Below are 21,058 nucleotides of genomic sequence, written 5' to 3' on the forward strand. Positions count from 1 at the left end.
TCACCCATACTTACCTCCTTCCTGGGGATCTCCATTATTCCAAGGGAATCATGTGACCTTCTGACAATGAGTATATGCCTTGGCTCTTAGACTCGTAATAGGCAGGAACTACATTTCCTTTGTATCACCCGGAGGCTTCTGCTATATGTAACAAAGAGGTTCTGTATATGCTTGAGGATTAATTAATGTGTTCTCTGCTCCTTCCCCAGAATTAGGGGTTATTAACTTCATAGAATCCCTGAGAGGATATTGGCGGGGGGTTGGGTGGGGTGCGGGTTTCATAGATGGGTTTTAGGAGCTTGCCCACAGTTTTCATCAGATTCTCAAAGGGAATCCTAAAAGGCAAAAAAAAAAAAAAAAAAGAAAATCCACTTAGATGTTGAAATCTGTCACATCCTCTGACCAACACTGATGTTATGTCTCTTCATGTACAGTAACAGAATGAGCTTTTTGCCAAAGTTTTCCCAACCCATTTAGACGTCTCATATGTTTTCTAAATCTGATCTATAGCTCCATCTGTTAGGTGAGTATTGTTGCGGGTTTATTGTCCTCAGCATTCTGAACTGTAAACTATTTTAGAAAGAACAGCTTCAGAAACAATAAGAGTTTGAATATCTGCCAACAAACATTTCCAAATAAAGCTATACTGAAAAGACACTGCGAATTCAAAGGCCTTTTTTTTAAATTCATTTTTCTCTCTTGTTATAAGAAACACACTGGGTCTTTATTAGTCATGTTATAAATTAATAAGACTTCCGATAAAACTGAGAGTCGGCCGGGCGTGGTGGTTCACACCTGTAATCCCAGCACTTTGGGAGGCCGAGGCGGGAGGATCACGAGGTCAGGAGCTCGAGACCACACTGGCTAACATGGTGAAACCCCGTCTCTACTAAAAATACAAAAAATTAGCCAGGCATGGTGGTAGGCACCTGTAGTCCCAGCTACTCAGGAGGTTGAGGCAGGAGAATGGCATGAACCCAGGAGGCGGAGCTTGCAGTGAGCCAAGATCGCTCCACTGTACTCCAGCCTGGGCGACAGAGTGAGACTCTGTCTTAAAAAAACAAAAACAAAAACAAAAACTGAGAGTCAAAATTCTCAAGCTTTGTCACCCACAAATGAACTCTCTAGGTACCTATTTACATTTAAGAGATGAATCCAGTTTGCTTTAATTATTTTTTAGGTTAACACAGAGTTACATAAGAAAATTTATTTTGATCATTTTGCAGAAGCATAAAATATCAATTTTAGCAGAAAAATATTTTTAGTTGGGTAACTCTTTCTTTTCCAGAGCCCTCTAAATGAAATTTTTTTCTACATTCTTGTTGAATCAATGTAATCACCTGAAATCAATCTTACAAAGCCATCTCAAATAAATGGGGAATGCTAGTTAGACTAAGAAGTTAATATTCTGAGTCCCCAAGAAAATTTTCCTCAGCAAACTAGGGCCAAATCCTCAGAAATGCTTTTCTTACATATTCTTCAATAGTCTCACTGCTCCTGCGCCCCTCGGGAGACTTGGAAAAATGGTCTGTGTCTTCCACAGTTCTCGGAGCAGCTGTGCACAGACACCAGGGAGTAGCATGGTCAAACACTGCCCACCCCTTTATCCTTCCTCGGAGGAGATTGCTCAACCCCTAGACCTTGGCTAAGGAAAAACATCCTATTGTCTGAGGCAAAAAGACATCAAATCGTTTCATCCTGTCCTGGGAAAGGCAGTTTGGAACAAGTTATCCTGATTCTAGAGACGTGAGATTGTTCCCAGCTGCACCGTGACTTGTTTTTGGCTCCTAGGCAAAGTGCCCAGTTTCCTCTGCTCCCAAATTTCTCCAACTGCAAAATAGAGATAATTCTTGTTACCTTTTCCTTGCAGTGTTCTGAAAATAAATAGGGCAAATAATTCTAAAGTGTTTTGAGAGATTTGGCTGAGGGCATATTTGCCTAGAATTGTAGGTGGGATTTTTTTGTTTATTTTGGTTTTATTTTGTTTTTATCAGTGTTTTTGCTTTTGGCCAGACTTTGGCATATATTTAGAAAATCTGAATTAAATTAAATTTTAATTATTCATCTGATGTTAATGGAATATTTATAGTATGCAAAGCACTGTGCTAGACACCAGGAGAATGCAGAAAGGGCACCTCCCCTTCCTTCAAGGAGCTTACAGCTTGCTCAGAAGCAGATATGATATATATATATGTCTACATCATATAATACAGGTATTCTAGATAAGTTACACAAGTGTGGCTGTCAGCCATGGTAGCTGATTTGGAATCCCATCCTGTAAGTTACAGTTGGAGACCCTAGAAAAACCACTCAGCCTTACTAAGCTTTAGTTTCCTCTTATGTAAATGATAATAGCTAACATTTATTGAGTGTCTACCACATGACAGGGGTGTTCTATGCAGTTTATGCATATTAACTAACTTAAAACTCAGAACAATTGCCTGAGATAGATGTTATCATAATTTCCATATGTGTATCCCTGTCTTGTAGATAAAAGCACTGATGCTTTAGAGAGGTTATATAACTTGTCCTGGGTCATAGTTAGGAAGTGGTGAAGATAGGATGCAAATCCAAGCTGGCTGGCCTCAAATTCTGCCAATTCAACCACTGTATGACATACCCCTCAAATGGGAACACAGTAAGACTTGCCATGCGTCGTGAGGATCAACTGATAATAACGCATAAAAAGCTGTTAGCACAGTGCCTGACATAATAAATGTGTGATAAATGTAGAAGTAGCAGTAGAAGAGATTAGACACGTATACAAATAACCAGAATGCCAGGCCAAAAATAAGTGCGCACCTCCATTCTTTTTCATGGGAAACCTCCTTCTTAGAGACTAACCATTATAACCATGGAGTTACAGTGAGGAGCTGTGTTGAGGGGAGAACGGCAACATTTCTGAATCAGCATACAAGTGATCTATAAGGAGCAATCAGTTTTATATATGTACATTTCCAAAGCTCATTCAAAGAAGGTTAAGATATCTGAAGTACCCTCCTATTAAAATTCAGACTGTCTTTGTTAGAACAATTTCCAATTGAGCAATGCAAAAATGCGTCTGCTACAATCTTTCTTCTTCCCTCCTTTAATCCCTACTCCCCAAATTCCTTTAGGAAGAAACAACAGCATGGAGTTTCTTTTCAAGGTCTTAAAATAAAAAACTCCAAAAAAGGGATGCTGCTTATAAAACCTCTCAGAGTTGTTTGAAAAAGAAAAAAAAAAAAAAATGCCTAAAGAGCCAAGTGCTTATATTCTGGCCAAGTTATGAGGCTCTGAGAAGAAGAGCTTGAGGGGAAAACTTAACCCCATCCACGCCACCAGAATTAGCTCTTTCCCTTTTGGTTTGCATGTACTGCCTATAAAGCCTTTGCAGTGAGAGGCCAGCCTGCTAGGGAAATCCAGGAATCTGCAACAAAAACGATGACAGTCTGAAATACTCTCTGGTGCCAACCTCCAAATTCTCGTCTGTCACTTCAGACCCCCACTAGTTGACAGAGCAGCAGAATTTCAACTCCAGTAGACTTGAATGTGCCTCTGGGCAAAGAAGCAGAGCTAACGAGGAAAGGGATTTAAAGAGTTTTTCTTGGGTATTTGTCAAACTTTTATTCCCTCTCTGTGGGCAGAGGGGATTCAACTTCAATTTTCTGCAGCGGCTCTGGGTCCAGCCCCTTACTTAAAGGTAAGTTTTAATAAATTTATGGCATTATCTAATTGCATTTGTTAAGCTGATGTGCGTGATCAGATAAAGCTGTCAAATATTTTTGCCTAAATAATGCAAAGCCATTTATTTACCAAAAAAAAAAACTTTTTTGTGATTTACAGAAAAGATACTTAACAGAGAATTTTACAATTTGTATTCATGTTTTCTTGTTTCTTGCGAAATTAAATAACGAGTACTAATAAATGATGGTGATTTTAGTGAAGACCAAGAATAGAAATGTGGAACTGTTGATCGCCTCAGTAGCATTCAGATCTTAGTGAAGCCTGAATCCTGAAATGTGTTTTGTAGAAGTACTTTATTACATACATGAAATAAACTATAAAGAAGGTAGTTTAAAAAACACACTTTCAAATCAAATAATTTGTATGTTTTCCATGTTTAAATAATCTGAAGTTATTCAGTCTCCTACACCTAACAGCAATGTAGAAACGGAACTTTTTGCTTTTCCAAAAGGTAGGAAAATTTCTCCTTTTATACTATATTCTTGTTTGATTATTTTTAAGTTACTGTGATTATTTTCCTCTCTTGATTCCCCTTTACAGCTTTATAACTAATTGCTTTTTGCCTCCTACTATCATTTGTTAAGATGCTCACACATAGACCTAAAGTTTCTCTAATTCTTGATGATGTCTTATTTACAAAAGCAAAAAGGAGAGAGGAGAATTAAAGAGCTAGCTAAAGAGATTATGATAACTCATGTTATAACGTACTACCATTTCTGACTCTCTTTTCTAAATAAAGCAATAATGTAAGTTGTGCTTTTTCATCCTTCTCAGGTAATAAAGGTCACTCTGCAAGAGAAAAAGAAAAAGAAAAAAAAAAAAAAACCTTGCATTTAACTGCAGATCAATACTGTGGAAACAGTACACCAAGAGGTACTGCAGAAAGAGTATCTCTTTTGCACTGCCTTTAATCTGCAAAGAGGTTAAATATGTCACCTTGGCATTGTATCTGAGCTCTCCTCTGGCCCAGGGCCTAAGCACATTGAATAGAAATGTTCACTCAGTCCAAGTCAGCAGAAATCTTTTTTTTTTTTTAATTCCCCCCTTTCTCGTAGACACCAGCTTTTTTCAGTTCACAGCTTACTCAATTGAACCTGATGGTTATGACTATTGTTAACTATGATTTTTTTTTATTAAAAACACCATCTTTGGAAAGATTTAAGTTTACATTTCTGTTCATTTAATAAGATCTAGCAAAGCAGAGCAGTTTATTTCATCTAGTTATCATCCAATCAACTAGTGCCACTTTCCACATTTTGGAGAAGAATATGCACATGTTATTTATGAACCTCGCCTTTTTCATTCAGAAAATTTTCACACAGCCGTTGAGCAATTAGAGTACTGGCATTTCCTTCCCAGGTCTTTTGAGAATTAATCCCCAATAGCTTCTCATGGCACAGATTCACATATCAACTAAGTAAAAATAATAGTGATGACAGAAATAAAATGAATAGTGATGTATCTGGACAACTTCAAAACATTACTTATTTCATTTCCTCTTGACTGTTATTTTTACTCAGTTGACTTAAACACTGCTATTTTACTTAAGTTTAACACCATGTCCAGAACAGGTTGGCAACATTTTTCCACCAAGAAGAGCATAAACAACTTGTTAGAAGACTTGAAGTGCACATAGCCCTCACTTATCCCTCCAGAATGATCTTCAGTGGAGAAGGAGACCCCGATACATAAATCCAGTAGAATTTCCCAGTAGGTCTGGCTGCCTGAGAGATGTCCAACAAGGCCAGGGTCTGTTTCTCACAGGACTCACAGGGCATCTTCTGCCAAAGGCTGAGTTAGCAATGATATAACTACCTGGAGCTAGCCTGGCTTTTGTCTTAGTCATCAAAAGATGGTTAGAACTTTGAAAAACAGAGTGCATGGTCTTGACTGATTGTTCCAAAGGTGGGGAGGCAATCTAATAAAGTGAATAAGACCATGACCTGTGATTTGTATCTGACCATATGGACCCAGTTTATATAAGACTATGGTTTATATCCAAGCTTTACCACTAAATAGCTCTGTGACTTTGGGCAAACAATTTAATCTCTGTGCCTCAGTCTCTTCATTCATGGAAATGAGATTATAAAATCAGTAGCTACCTCAGAGATTTGTTGTAAGAATAAAGGGAAGAAAAGAGCCATGTCTGGTACATTAAAGCAATCAATCAATCGTAGATAATATGAAAGTACTGGATTAACTATATGTCCCTAGTGAAACTCCGTAGAACGGGAACTGACTCTAGATCTTTTCCCAGGGTTTCTTCCTTGTACTTACACATTTTGCTCTATAATAAAATATGAATGCCAGGTCTATGCCTCTGAGGCAGCACAGCAGAGTGGACACAGCATGGGCTTCAGAGTCCAATGCATCTGGGCTAGAATCCTGACTCTGCCTCTTACAAGCAGAGTAAGCTTCAGCAGTTACTTCCCACTTGCAGGACGCAGTTTACCCATCTGTTTAGCAAAATGGGGACAATAATACACACAAATGAGGTTGTTGTAGGAATCAAATGTGATGTTTTTTAAATGCCAAGTATAGCACTTGGCAGAGAAGTAAACACATAGGAACGTTGACTGGTTGCTTATAAGGAATCTCGTATATCAGTGAGGCCTCTGTTACATACTTGCAATGATATCTCTGGTAGTAACAATGGAGATCAAGTTTGAATTGGCTTTTTTATCCAAAGAAACGTAAAAGTAAAAGTAAATCTGACACTACTGTTTTCCCCTGGTGGGGGGGCCTCAACACGAGGTATTTATTGCTATGAGTCTTCACTGCTGCATCAGTTAGTAGCTTCTTAATGGCCGAGTCAAAGGAAACCAAAGGAAGTGTTCTGTGTCAGCTTGCCATTACACAGAGTGAGAAGAAATGCTGCTTTGCTGTCAGTTCTGTTTTATTGGCTTACTTGGACAAGAGGGAAGGCCCCCAACATTTCTTCTTTCTTATCTCTTCTAAAGGCAAGAATAGGGCTTTTGACTTGCTCCGGGGGATATTTTTCCTAACTGAAATTCAAACGAAAAAGTCTTTTTTGTTTCTTTTGTCTTTGTTTTGCATTTTTGCAAACCTCTCCCCTATGTTCCTAGCATTGAAATGTCAGCTGCTTTTTCTGGCTGTGTGTAGCAGGAGCAGGCTGTCGTCATAGCAATGAAAGGGTGCAGAGAGACTCCTGCTTCATGACCCGCTCTGGGAAATAACTCTTAGTCTGCTTTAAAATCCTTCTTTAGAAATGAAGTCTCCAGTCCTGGCTTGTTTCCTTCCTATTACACAACCAACTTATGTACACTCATTGCAGTAGCTAAATGTTTCCTTTAAAGATTTAGTGAATAGGTGTTTTAAAAATGAACAAGAGAGCTGCTGAAACAGTGACTAGTTTACTGTGGCATACAGGGGAAAAACAACTGGGAAGGCAAAGGAAGAGAAATAGAAATGGTCTCACATGGTACACGTACTGCAGCGCACCCTGAAATAAATCCATTTTTCAAGTTCCCACTGCTTCCTCCCATCTTCACGATGTGCTGTGGTGTAGTGGTTATGGAGAGGGAATTCTAGGGCAGACTGCCTGGACTTCAATCCTGGCACTCATACCTTCCAGTTGTTTTAATCTAATCCATTCTGTGCCTCTGTCTTCTCATCTGTGAAATAGATATAATAACAGCCATAAAATTGTCATGGGAATTGAATGAGATTGAGCATGTAAGGCATTTATTGTAGTATCTAACCCATGGTAAAGGTTGGCTGCTAAGCTCAGGAGCCTCAGTTTCCCCCACTTGTGAAATGTGGATAACAGCTAATTCATAAAATCATTGCATTATTTATTTATTTATTTATTTTGGAGATACAGTCTTGCTCTGTTGCCCAGGCTAGACTGCAGTGACATGATCTCAGCTCACTGCAACCTCCACTTCCCAGGTTCAAGTGATTCTTGTGCCTCAGTCCCCTGAGTAGCTGGGACTACAGGCATGTGCTACCATGCCTGGCTGATTTTTATTGTTTTAGTAGAGATGGCGTTTTGTCATGTTGGCCAGGCTGGTCTCAAACTCCAGGCCTCAAGTGATCCGCCTGCCTCAGCCTCCCAAGGTGCTGGGATTACAGGTGTGAGCCACCATGCCCAGATGATCATTGTATGATTAACTAAAATAATGAATGTACATTCTCAATAAGTAGTGGTTATTACAATTCTTTTCATCATTTTGTTACTGAAACAGCAAGGTTCCAGTCTAAGTCCTGCTGCTCACTTCACAGAAAGCCAATCATTGAGACAACAAGTATTGCCAATGAAGAAGGCTTTAATCAGGTGCTGCAGTTGAGGAGATAGGAGCACAGTCTCAAATCCATCTCCCTGACTGACTAAAACTAGGGGTTTACATAGCAGGGGAGAAATGTAACAATGTGTAAGAAAATAAGAACTGGGGAGGGGTAGGGAAACAATCAAGGTGAATAAGGGGGTTAGGCATCTGCTGCAGTGGTCTGGTGAGTTTCCATTCTTTGATACTATTGTAGGAGCCTGAATGTCCTGTCCTGAGGAAGGAGCTTAGATAAAACAAATATAAGTTTCACACTTTAAGACCAGGAGGGTCAGTTTCTATGTTTTTCAAAAAGATCTGTTTGTGGGACTATTGGGTAAGTTTCAGTTTGATCTAACTCTGACATGAATGGCCTTTTTGAACTTGGAATCTCCCAGTGAGTTAAATATAATGAATAGAGGCCTCAGAATTATCATTGCATAAATGTGAACCATTCGATTTCTAAAGGGGGAAAAAAGAATTGTGACTTTTTACATTTATAGAGACTCATCTCATCTTGATTAACACTAGAGTAAAAAGTATTAAAGCATCTTATCTTTCATTAACTTTTTATTAAGTTTCTGTTTCAGTTCCTCCAGTGTTTTCTAGGTCATGCAATTATGAAAATAAGTTAGCATTTTTATCTTACATCTCAAACAACTAATGTATTCAGTGTTCTATCCCATGCAAAATGCCAGAGATACAGCAGGGAGCAAAACTAGAGAGGAGCTGAGCTCTTGTGGTGCTTACCATGTAGTTAGGAAAATGGTCATTAATCAAACCATCACAATAATGAAAACTGCATAGGCCCAAACATAAGGTGCCCCCAAATACAATACCATCTTCATCTTTCTAGTAGAACATCCTCAACCAAAGTGTTTGGCCAAACAGAACGTACAAATGGGTAATATATTGTAATGTACACTTGGGATATTTAATCTATGGTTCAAATACATATTTAATATGTTCTTTTAATTTAAATATTTTAAACTTATTAACATGACTTTTTCCTTTCTCACACTTCATGAAATAATTTTGCTAAAACTCTTCATACACATCTTTAACACCAGTGTGTATGTTCACTAGATCCATGCTATAATTATCTAATACAGAGCACATCATCAATCCTTCTGCAAGTTGCTAAACATCTGCTGATGCTGCAAATTTAATCCCCAGGCATTAGTCCTGATTCGTGGTCATGATCTCCACACTTTCATTATTTACTAGATTGTTTTTTCCAGTGCTCTTTAAAGGGCTTATTTAAAAACCACTTGAAACTATAAGTGTGACTTTCTAAAATTGTGTGATTCCAAATTGCAATAATGAAGTCATACCTCAGGAATAATGACTAAACCTGCTTTAAATATCTTTATGTATTTATTCATCTATTTTGTCAAAGTGACCTTCCTAAGAACAAAAATAAGCATTGTTTGAGATTTTTTTTTTTTTTTTTTTTTTTTTTTTTTTTTGAGACAGAGTCTCATTATGTCACCAGGCTGGAGTGCAGTGGTGCAATCTTGGCTCCCTGCAACCTCTGCCTCCTGGGCTGGAGCAATTCTTCTGCCTCAGCCTCCCGAGTGGCTGGGATTACGGGTGTGCACCACCACACCTGGCTAATTTTTAGTATTTTTAGTAGAGACAGGGTTTCACCATGTTGGCTAGGCTGACCTTGAACTCCTGACCTCAGGTGATCACCCACCTCGGCCTCCCAGAGTGCTGGAATTACAGGCGTGAGCCACCGTGCCCAGCCACTTGAGATGATTTCTAATTGTTTTTTTGAATAGTACTTTGCTGCTCAAAATGAAGAAACTGAGATGGTGACTGTTAATGTGAGAGACTTTGGAAGCACTTGAATATAAGGCAAATCCCTCTTTTTTACAGCAGGATTTGGGGGAGTGAAAAAAAAAAACACATTTTATTTGAACACATACCACATATAATGATACACTGAAATAAATGTTCTGAGGGCAAAACACCTCTGTTCTAAGAGAGTATATAAGGATCCTGACCTCCACTCAGGGTCAATAATGGCTTTCCTTGATCTGAAGTCTGAATAGAGGTTAACTCTGTGTGTGTGTGTGTGTGTGTGTGTGTGTGTGTGTGTGTGTGTGTTGCGGGGGGGAACATGTGTGTATGTGTGTGTGTGTGTTTGGTGGTGGTGGCTGGGAAGAGTGGGTGCTGGCAAGAGAATTCTGATAGTGTGAACAACTTGTGCAAAGACCCTGGAGCAAGAGGGATTGTGGCCTATTTAAGGAACCGAGAGGCAGCCAGCTCCCAAGAGCAAGGGCAGAGCAGTGGGAGGTGTAAATCTCCATAATACTCCCCATAATACTCCCTTCCCTGAGCACTAAATGTATGTGCCTTCTGCTTGATTCAGGTTTAATGTATATCTTTAACATCTGGATGGATTTTTGATTAGTCTCAAAGCCCCAACAGGCATGACCATGTCTATCCCTAGCTCAGACCCATATGGTGGTAGGTTCAGTTAGGAAGGATGATGGGCAGTTGAAGGTCAGAGGCCCAGAAAAGTCTTAAGTCATTAACTCTGAGTATATCATATACACTCACAGAGCTGGGACACCTTGATGTCAGATGGTGACTCAGCAGAGAACTCAAAATAGAAGAACGTCTTTTTCATCCTTCAGACGACTTTAGGGCCAAACCATAGAGCTCTCCCCAGAGACTCAGTGATACTTTAAAAGCTCTAAAGCATCAGTGTTAATGCTGGATCAGGTAACAGCACGTATATGTTAGCCAAAATATGACTAAGAGATTTGCTGTCTGATAACAAGGCTTTTAACTATTATGTAAAGACAAGGTGAACAAGAATATTCTGAGTCTGATTATAAAGCACCTATAATAACTGTTTTGTTTACTACATTTCCCAGAAAGGAAATTTTTCCATGGTTGTAATAATTACTAAAAATAGCAGTCTACAGGCTTCCTCTGATATAAACAAATTCAACAGAAGATACCTGGCCTTATTTGGATGCATGGATGTACATACTCCAGGAAATGACAGGTCAAGAGTAATAAGAAAAAGAAAGTAACAAGACAAACCTCTCCTTTTTCTAGTACACATGGTATGTCTTTCTTAGTTCATTAAACTTTAGACAAAGTGATAAATAGATCAAGTTGCCAACATCTGCCTTGAAACCCAAAAACATTGAAACAAGTTCCCTAGGCCCAGAAGGGAAGGAAGAGGACTTGTAAATTTTGCTGAGGCTGCCAGAGAAGGAGCTAACCACTGGAGGCTTCAGACTGGAGGGTTCAGAAACCAGGGGAACGCTAGGCAACACAAGGAAAATTCAACTAGAAAGACTTGAAGCAATAACTACCAGCACTAAAATTTCCAGGGAGTCACTGATGTGGCCAATATTAATAGAGAGGAATCCTGTTCCTCCTTTCAGAGGTATGGATGACTGCGTTTGCAGTCTGGTTCTGGTTCAGTGTTCAGACAGCTTATTAATGCTTAAGAGAAAAGGAAAGAGAAGGAAGATAGAAAGAAGTACAGCAAGGCAAGAAGTGCCCAGGGGAGACAGGTATGCTAAGTTGATTTAAGTGACATGGCAATATAGAGAACTTCAAAAATAAAATTTATCTTTTGAAATTTAAATTTAAGTTAATGTTTTAAAAAACTATAGGAACTGAAAATAAATCAAATACAAATATCTACTTCGACCTAATCTTACTGCAATTTCAGTTTCTAGCAAATATCATAGAAACTGAAGTGGAACAAAAAAAGAATGCAAAATAACAAAGAATGCAAAACCGTAGTACCTAAAATAAAAACATATTCTGGTCGTTTGTGTAAGTTCCCTAATAAATCTAGAGGGAGAATTATGTTTTCATGTTTCAGTGTATGCCAAACTTTAGACACCCTCCTCTTTTCTAGGAGATACAAATTTCAGGAGCGATATTTAGCTATTACACACTTAGCTTTTCATCAGAGATGGGGGGTAGCTGACACACACATGGCCCATTCTGCCCATGCCTTTCAGGTCAATCTCTGAGGGCTTGGCTGGGCTATGTTTCCAGCTAACAGAAAGGAAAGTTAGGCCCCTTTTCCTTGCTTTTCCAGGGACCGACCTTGTGGAGTCCTGAGAAATCCAATTACAACTTCCTTTCATGGTGAAATCCAATTACAACCACTCCCATGGTGAAAGCCAAACTTTTTGATACAAAAGGAAACTAAACAAAAGGGCTTCAAGCAGGGGATATGCTTATGCTTTGCCTTCTCACTTAGGCAATTATGCAGAAAGGTTGCAATGACCTTGGCTTGCCTTGCTTAGGAACAAAAGTCATAATCTACTACCCCCTACTCCCACAAAAAGAAAAAATGTTTTCATATCTGATTCCAGGAGTTTGGGGAGTTTTCTCAAGGATCCATTAGTCAGGCAAAGCAAATTTTGATTCAACACTTGCTCCCTCCCACACACTTTTCTTTTCGGCAAGATGACTTTTCTTATTGAACTTGGAATGCCATGTTGAACAATAAATAAATTAGTGAATTATTTAGGCCAATATCCTCCCATAATCTGTTTCCAACAACTTCTTCTTTTTTTTTTTTTTTGAGACAGAGTCTGGCTCTGTCGCCCAGGCTAGAGTACAGACAGGGTGCAGTGGTGCAATCTCGGCTCACTGCAACCTCCACATACCCAGCTCAAGCGATTCTCCTGCCTCAGCCTCCTAAGTAGCTGGGACTACAGGCGCCTGTCATCACGCCTGGCTAGTTTTTGTATTTGTAATAGAGATGAGGTTTCACCATGTTGGCCGGGCTGGTCTTGAACTTCTGGCCTCAAGTGATCCACCCAGCTTGGCCGCTCAAAGTGCTAGGATTACAGGTGTGAGCCACCGTGCCTGGCCTGTTTTTGATACCTTTGTGATATCTGATGCTGTGTGTCACCCTTTCAGCCAAACTGTTTGCTTGAGGTTAGTGAGAAACTGCAGTACTGCTTGGAGAGGGGTCATCCTAAATTCCTAAAACCTAGTTGAGATAAATGGAAACAGTTCTCAAAACAGTAATTTATGAAAATAGATATTTTATAAGTACTTGACACAAGTCTATAATTGCTGAGATATTTAATAATAGAATTACTAACCACATTCTATTCAAATCTCTGTCACTTCTATATAATCACTGTACTCCACTGAATGTGTATAAAATACATATTTGCAGCTTATAGAGAAAAAATTTGCAAATTTTCGGAAGAATCATGCAGTCAACTAATAGGTTTTTAATTGAAGATGAGTGGAGTGGGGAGTGGTAAATGGTTATCCTTTTTCAAAAATTAGGACAAACTTTACCCTAGGTTCAAATAAAAGTGCTATGCCTACTGAGTTAACGAACCCACCATTCAAAGCGGCCCTAAATAGCTCTGAAAGCAAAGCATTTTTACATTATTTCATTCAACTTGAGTTATCTAATTGCCTATATAATATGATAGGGATCCAGGCCGGACACAATGGCTCATGCCTGTAATCCCAGCACTTTGGGAGGCTGAGTTGGGTGGATCACTTCCGGTCAGGAGTTCAAGACCAGCCTGACCAACATGGTGAAAACCTGTCTCTACCAAAAAATATAAAAATTAGTCAGGCGTGGTTGTGTGTGCCTGTAGTACCAGCTACTCAGGAGGTTGAGGCAGGAGAATTGCTTGAACCCAGAAGGCAAAGGTTGCAGTGAGTGGAGATCGGCCATTGCACTCCAGCCTGGGCAACAGAGCAAGACTCTGTCTCAAAAAAAAAAAAAAAAAAAAAAAAATAGGGACCCAATAGGAAGGTACTCTGAGATGTATAAAAATCAGAAGAATTCACCTTTATGATGGGTAAATAAAACATGTAAATGGTTTCATGATGTGTTTGGTCAGATGTTCCTGCTGTCTTAGCTCATTGAAATAATTTTTGACTCTCAAGCCATTAGTTCAGTGGATTCTCCCAACCTTTTACTGAGGACCAAACACCTTTGAGCTAATTCTCGCTAAATCAAGGGAGTATTCTGTTAGAATTCAGAAGAAACAAAACACAGATTCTTAACCCTAAGCGTCTTCTTTTTCACTCTTTTTCTTCCCTGTTGCCCAACTCCAACTAATGGGTTTTGAGGACTTTATAATGGGAAGCAAGTTAATGTCTTTCTAGAGAAAAAAACTTTTCAATAATTTCCTAAAATATGCGGAGAAGAAAATACTGGAAGATGTTGTTATAAAATAGAAAAATACTTGGTTGAAACCTTGGTACTCATAGTGATCTTGTATTCATTAGCTTTTTGGATAGGCATAAGAGGGGAAGAGAAGTATCAGCATCATCTCACTGATAAAAACAGCTGATGTCTTCTTACAATCTGAAAATGAAGCCATTGATTTCAAAAGCAAATGTTTTATAATACTCTGAAAAACACTCTGGATTGGATCATTCAAGGTTACGATAACCTGAGATAACTGCAGCCTCAAACTCTTGGGCTCAAGCAATCCTCCTGCCTCAGCCTCCTCAGTAGCTGGGACTACAGGCATGAGCCATTAAGCCTGGCTTCAGGGGAATAATCTTCTCCCACGGTGGGAGGAGAATAATTAACAGCTGTGGACCAGCTGTGGGCAAGCTGTGCCTTTTCCTTGCTTAAAGACATCTTCTTAGCGTTTTCTCTCTGAAGGCATAAATAAGCTTCCAGGTTTTCACGCTATTTTCAAAGAACTTTTCAAACTCTAACCTTAAAATCCATTAGTTTATTACATCTGCTTCTTTCAGAAAAGGTAGATAATAAGTAACTTTGCACCACTGAAGTAAGCAAGCAATTGTTTCCCATATTAAATGTGTTGGCCCTCACCAAGGTACATGAGAAGCTTGGACCATGATGTGAATCCTAAAGGGACTTCTGCTGGGACTGAATGCTTGCATTAGTGGTTCACACAAGAACTAAATGCTCATCAAAGTACACCATTATTCCCCAGAAGGTCCCAACACCATGAGAATGAGGCTACTTGGAACTATTCTTTGGTATTATTTGTTGTTTTTCTTAATCCTGGAAGAGAACTACCCTCCCCCCCACCCGCCCAGTGAATAATTCTTGGTCCATTCACAGAGCTGAAAGCACTTGAAATTCCTCTCCCAACTAGCAGAATTTAACAACTGACTTACTCTATTAGCAAAAGAGGGACAATTTCCACTGAATCCAAAGGAGTTTAATATTATACTGGTAGAGTTTAACTAATAAGGGAAATTCAAATAAGAGCAGTCAGAGGAGAAAGCCAAGAACAAGGCATTCAGGGGAAAGAAATTACAGGGGTAGTAGAGAGACAAATAAATTAAGGGGTAGGGAGAAGAGTTAAAGGCAGAAAAAGAAGAGGATTAAACTATCTGAAAATTTCAGGGGCTAGGCTTTAAAAGGTGTATTGTCATACTATTAACAACATGAAGTCAATCATTCAGATATTTTTAAATTACTGCAATATCACAAATGCCAGGACTTCAGGTGAGCCATCCTAAGAGCAGATTCAGGGTTTGTGAAGCCAAGAGTTCATACTTATGTTTGGGACCTTCTTTTTTAAAAATATAAAAGTCAAAATCAAGTCGAGAACTTTCTATGGAGCCTGCACAAGTGAGGGGCCCTGAAACTGAAGCTTCCTAGTTTTATGGCACGTCTATCCTGGCCATATTCAAATGTCTATATCCCAAATATAACAAAAAGTGGAGGAAAATAAATAAACGTAAATATGAGAAAATCCTGCGTTCTCTTTCTCTGAGAAAGAGAAAATAGTAGCACAGATACCATAGCAGGACTTGAGCAAAGAAAAATAAATATGGCCAATATAATTTCTCCTGCTATAACACAGGGCAGGAGTGGTGGACCCTTTCTGAAGGACTGGCAGATACCTGAGAAAAAGAACAGGGAACTGTCTCCTTGGATGGATCCATCCCACCTAGAGCTCTGGAATGAGACACAGTGAGATTAGTGAGTGGTACGATAAGATGAGAAACTCTGAAAGGCATGATTAAGAGGTGGTGAAAGGTGGCTGTTGCACAAGCTTGGGTAAGATAAGCCTAGGGGATCCTCTAAATATAATTAAAGTAATCCCTCAATTACACATTATAGAAAAGGAGGAATGGACTAACTTTGCCTGAGCAAGAAAGAAACAGACCTTTAAGAATGTGTCTGAAAAACCATCCCTCTGGGTGCCTTTTGGTTTCCATGCTCCTCACTGCTGACTGGGCACAGTGGCAAAGAGGGATGTTCAGGAAGCACTCACTGAATGGTAGTTCTGTGAAATGGAGGTGAGGGTCACAGATGGGAGCGCATGGGTGGTACACAGGTGAAGTGCTTAGCATCGAACCTGGCATATAGTAAAATCTCAGGAAATGTATATGCCATTGTATGAGCTACTATTAATGGTCTAAAATAAAAATGTACTTTTTCACTAAAATAATACTTTGATGACCATAAGTGATTCTACTACTAATGAGTACACTTGAGTGCTATTCCACACAAAAATGTTTAATGTTTATAGCCAATTATATATTGCCACTTACAAACTTAGTAACTCAAAACAACTGTTTCATAATGTCTCAAGATCTGGTGGGTCAGAAATTTGGGCAGGCCTCTCAGAGGCACTCAGCTAGGAGATGAGCTGATCTGGAGTGGCCCAAGATCTCTCCACTCATATGTCCTGCGCATTTGTGAAGACAGATGCAAAGCTGGGATTGGTAGAACGGTTGAAGTGTCTTCTGTGACATGACAGTTTCAGAAAATTGTTCAAGGCTCCCAAAATGAGTTTTCCAGGAGATCCAGGTAAAAGTTCCAAGGCTTCTTATGACCTAGCCTCAGAAGTCCCAGAACATCATTTCTGTCTCAATCAATTGGCCAAGTAAGTCACTAAACCCAATCCAGATTCAAGGAAAGGAGAATCAGACTCCACCTCTCAATAGGAGAAATAGCAAAGAATTTACAGCAATCTCTACCACAATATTTATACCTATTAAATAAGAAATGTAAGAAATTGTCTCAAGGCAACTACCCAAGAGAGTTAGAATAGAGTTGACATTTGTGGGCGTTTGGCTCTTAATGGGAGACCTATTTCTGCCATGACAAATGATTCCTCTGGAGATTTGTTTTAATGGTACATGGGTCAGCCAATAGAAAAACTCTAGGCATTTGAAATTCAAATGCTGGATGTTCTGTATAAAATGCTGTCTAGCTATCATCTTTTAAAATTCCAGCTGAGGTTCTCCTGAAAGTTTTGTAATGATACACCCTGTTCCTAATAGAAGGAAAGGGCTCTCCTTCCAGTTACCCATCATCCCTCATCTTTAACCTCTCTAAATCCATGAAAAGAAATAGTGAGATGAAAGAAAGAAAGAAATAACCTAAGGACTCTAGTAAAGGGATGAATTAAAGTGTCTGAATTATTCATTATTGGGGTTATTAAGCCATTTTCTGCCTTATGAGTGTTTCAGAGATATGATAACATCTTTCATTTCAGTTTTACAGTTGGTGAAATTACCAAATAACTGTAGGATCACATTTGAATCTCAAAACAACTCCAGAAGATAGATAAGAAAATGCATTATTATTTTTCCTCTTTTGTAGATGAAGAAACCAGTGACTTGACCAAAGTCTCTTAGCTGGTAAAAGGCAGTTCAACTCTGGAACTTAGATCTTCCAGTTCCATACCAACTGTCCTTTAAACTATGTGGCTGCCTTTGAATAAGCTCATGCATTTGAGCAAAATAATATTTATTTAGTTTCACATCAATACTGCATATTTAAGTCTTTGAGAATAATAACTCTGTGTGTTCCAAAATTTGTCTCATTTTTTGCATTTTTCATCTGGAGTCTTATTTTCTATTTCTGCAAAAATAATCTGTATTTTGTAGTCAGTGCACACCAAACTCGAATGTCTCAAAATAAATGACTTTTTACTCATCCAAGAATAAATGGTATTCATCATACTTAGCAAGGACATCATGGTTTTGATTTTTCAAAGTACTTTGCAAGCATCAGCTAATTAAGCCTCCCTGAGTCTTCAATATGACAGTTGTTTTCAAAATATCTCTCATTTCCCAGGAAAGTTCTCCATTCTGTCTTACTTATACAAATCAGCACATTTGCTCAGTTCTTAAAATAAGAAGCTAAAGGCCATGAAATTATTTTTGATCAATATGTGGCAAATACAATTAGCTCAGTGAGACAAAAATGCCCAGTGACTAGTCTGAAGGACAACGTGGAACATGACGGAAGAACACAAGGTGTTGTATAGGCTAGATACTGGATTGTCCCACAAGGTCCTTCAAAAATAAAACATAGGCATCTTCTTTATAATTGAAACTTGAAGGGGTTTCCTGCTCGGATCATTCTAAATGACATGACCATACTCTGCATTTAAATTTTGTTTTCAATTACAGGATGGAAAAAACTCTTAAAAAAATAGTCCCATCTTTGGACTCAGTAATAATTCGGGACCATGCAGTAAATGTTGGCTCTCAAAAAGCCTGCACAAGTGGCCATCTGAGGTTATATGACAATCCCTAGACTTGTTCTCTGCCTTAAAATGTCTTCCATACAGCCATGCCAGGATTCTCAGCATTCGATAGCTCCTTTTGGGTTAAGAACAATGTGAACATACCTCTTACCTGAGAATAGAAAGATATTAATTCAGGAATAATTTTTTGTTATTGCTTTTAGATAGAGTCTCACTCTATTGCCCACGCTGGAGTGTAGTGGCTCAATCGTGGCTCACTTTAACCTCCGCTTCCCGGGTTCAAGCAATTCTCCTGCCTCAGCCACCCGAATGGCTGGGATTACAGGCGCCTGCCATCACGCCCAGCTAATTTTTGTGTTTTCAGTAGAGACAGGGTTTCACCATGTTGGCCAGGCTGGTCTCAAACTCCTGACCTCAAGTGATCTGCCTGCCTCAGCCTCCCAAAGTGGTGGGATTGCAGGCATGAGCCACCATGCCCAGCCCTAATTCAGGAATATTCCTATTTCCTTGGTATGGTTTAGATGCAAGCAAAAAACAAAGATTTACAAGTATAGAATATAGGATAGGTGAGTTTGTGTTTAATGAGTGAACTAAAAGTAAATATGTTCTGGAACTAGCTCCTGGGAAGCTTGAAATCCCCTAGGGGAGGAAGATACGGAAAACGGGAGGAGAAACACTAAGGTTCTTTTCCCTTATATCACACTTAACACAAGACATATGTAGTTAATACAAGATATAAATGACTCTAATGATGTTACCAATGAGAGGCAGCAGGTAGAACAATGGAAATAATAATCATTTGCATGTGTAAGGTACTTCAGAGTTTGCAAAGAGCTTCCTCACCTCAGTGACTACTTTGACATTGGAAGGAACTGTTATTCCCATCCTATAGATGAAGTTTGGAGAGAGAGTAATTTGTTCAACGTAGTATTTAGTACTTGGCAAAGCCAGGGCCCAAAGCCAGAACTTCTGGCTTCCAGTCTGTAGCCGTTCACTGGTCTGTTTGGGGAGAATATTGGCTACTGAGTCCAAAGCTCAGCATTTCTAATTCTTGCTCACCTCTTAAGCCTTGTACATTCAGCCAAATAATTTAGACTCTTCAAGCTTTTGTTTCTTTACATTTAAAAATTATACCCTCCTTTCTTTATTGAATCAAATGAGAGAATATATAAGAAAACACTTCATAAACTGTGAAATGCTAAATAAATATAAGGAAGGTATAACTAAATCCATCTTAATATGTTAATATTCCTTGGAACCCTGCCTCAAGACACCCTTACAGTTAAACTTTCCTCCCTTTTGTGTTAAAGAATCAAGAGTTCCTCCTTCTCTTTGTAGTTAAACCTTTCACATGTGCTTTAATAGTAGACCAGCAAATATGTATCCAGGACTTACTAAGATGGTATCGTCTCACTTAATCTTCATACCATTTTATAGACAATGAACTGAAGACCCCAAAAGCTACACAATTTGCTCGATTATGCAAATTAAGTATCAGAGCCTATGACATCCTATTTCAAAACTTACGCCTTTAATTGTTATGAAATATTTTCTTGCTAATCGTTTTGGCAACTGATCTGTTTTTCCTTATCGTGGTTATCAGTTGCTGTAAAACAGTATGCCCTCACATTAAATGGCTTAAAATCACATCCCTTTATTTGCTTATAATTATTCAATCTGGATTGGGCTCGACTGCATGATTCTTCTGCTGATTTTGTCTGGAGTTAATTCATTTGGCTTCAGTGAGCTAGGAGCACATCTGGGGCTGAATCATCCAGGAGGGTCTGTTATCCTGCAAGGTTCTGGCCATGTGGTCTTTCATCATTCAGTAGTCTGGTTCAAGCTTTTGTACAGCATGGCTGATAGTTTCCACCAAGAGGAAAAACTCCAGTGTGCAAAGGTTTACCAAGTTTCTGCTGGCATCATGCTTGCTAATGTCACATTGGTCAAAGCAATCTTAAGGCCCACGTCATAGGGAAATGAAGCCCAGAAGTTGCGGTTTACTGGGGGTCACCATTGTTTACCGTATCTCCTCTCTTACCCTTTATCTTCAATTTTTCCTTATTTACCTGTCCTTTCCCTTCAGCATAGAAGGAAAATCTGGGGCCGGGCACAGTGGCTCATGCCTGTAATCCCAGTAATTTTAGGGGGCTGAGGCAGGTGGATCACCTGAGGTCAGGAGTTTGAGACCAGCCTGACCAACATGGTGAAACCCTATCTCTACTAAAAATACAAAAAATTAGCTGGGTTTGGTGGTGCATGCCTGTAATCCCAGCTACTCAGGAGGCTGAGGCACGAGAATTGCTTGAAGTCGGGAGGCGGAGGTTGCAGTGAGCCTGGATCACGCCACTGCACTCCAGCTTGGAAAACAGAGTGAGACTCTGTCTCAAAAAAAAAAGACAGAGGAAAGGGAAGGAAAGGGAAGGGAAGGGAAGGGAAGGGAAGGGAAGGGAAGGGAAGGGAAAGAGGGAAGGAAGGAAGGAGGGAAGGGAAGGGAAGGGAAGGGAAGGGAAGGGAAGGGAAGGGAAGGGAAGGGAAGGGAAGGGAAGGGAATCTGAATGATCACATTCAAATACAAAT

At 39.3% G+C, this 21,058-nt stretch overlaps 1 protein-coding gene across 1 annotated transcript in view; it reads left to right on the forward strand.

The window, feature by feature from the left end:
• The first annotated feature begins 3,159 nt into the window (after positions 1–3,159).
• Positions 3,160–21,058, forward strand: part of SPARCL1 (SPARC like 1) — a 61,843-nt gene continuing 43,944 nt past the window's right edge. The window contains 1 exon segment of the mRNA XM_010383124.2: positions 3,160–3,682. The gene's annotated coding sequence lies outside the window, so the exon portion shown is untranslated.

Source organism: Rhinopithecus roxellana, chromosome 2, assembly GCF_007565055.1.
Source record: "Rhinopithecus roxellana isolate Shanxi Qingling chromosome 2, ASM756505v1, whole genome shotgun sequence".
NCBI classification, from domain to species: domain Eukaryota; kingdom Metazoa; phylum Chordata; class Mammalia; order Primates; family Cercopithecidae; genus Rhinopithecus; species Rhinopithecus roxellana.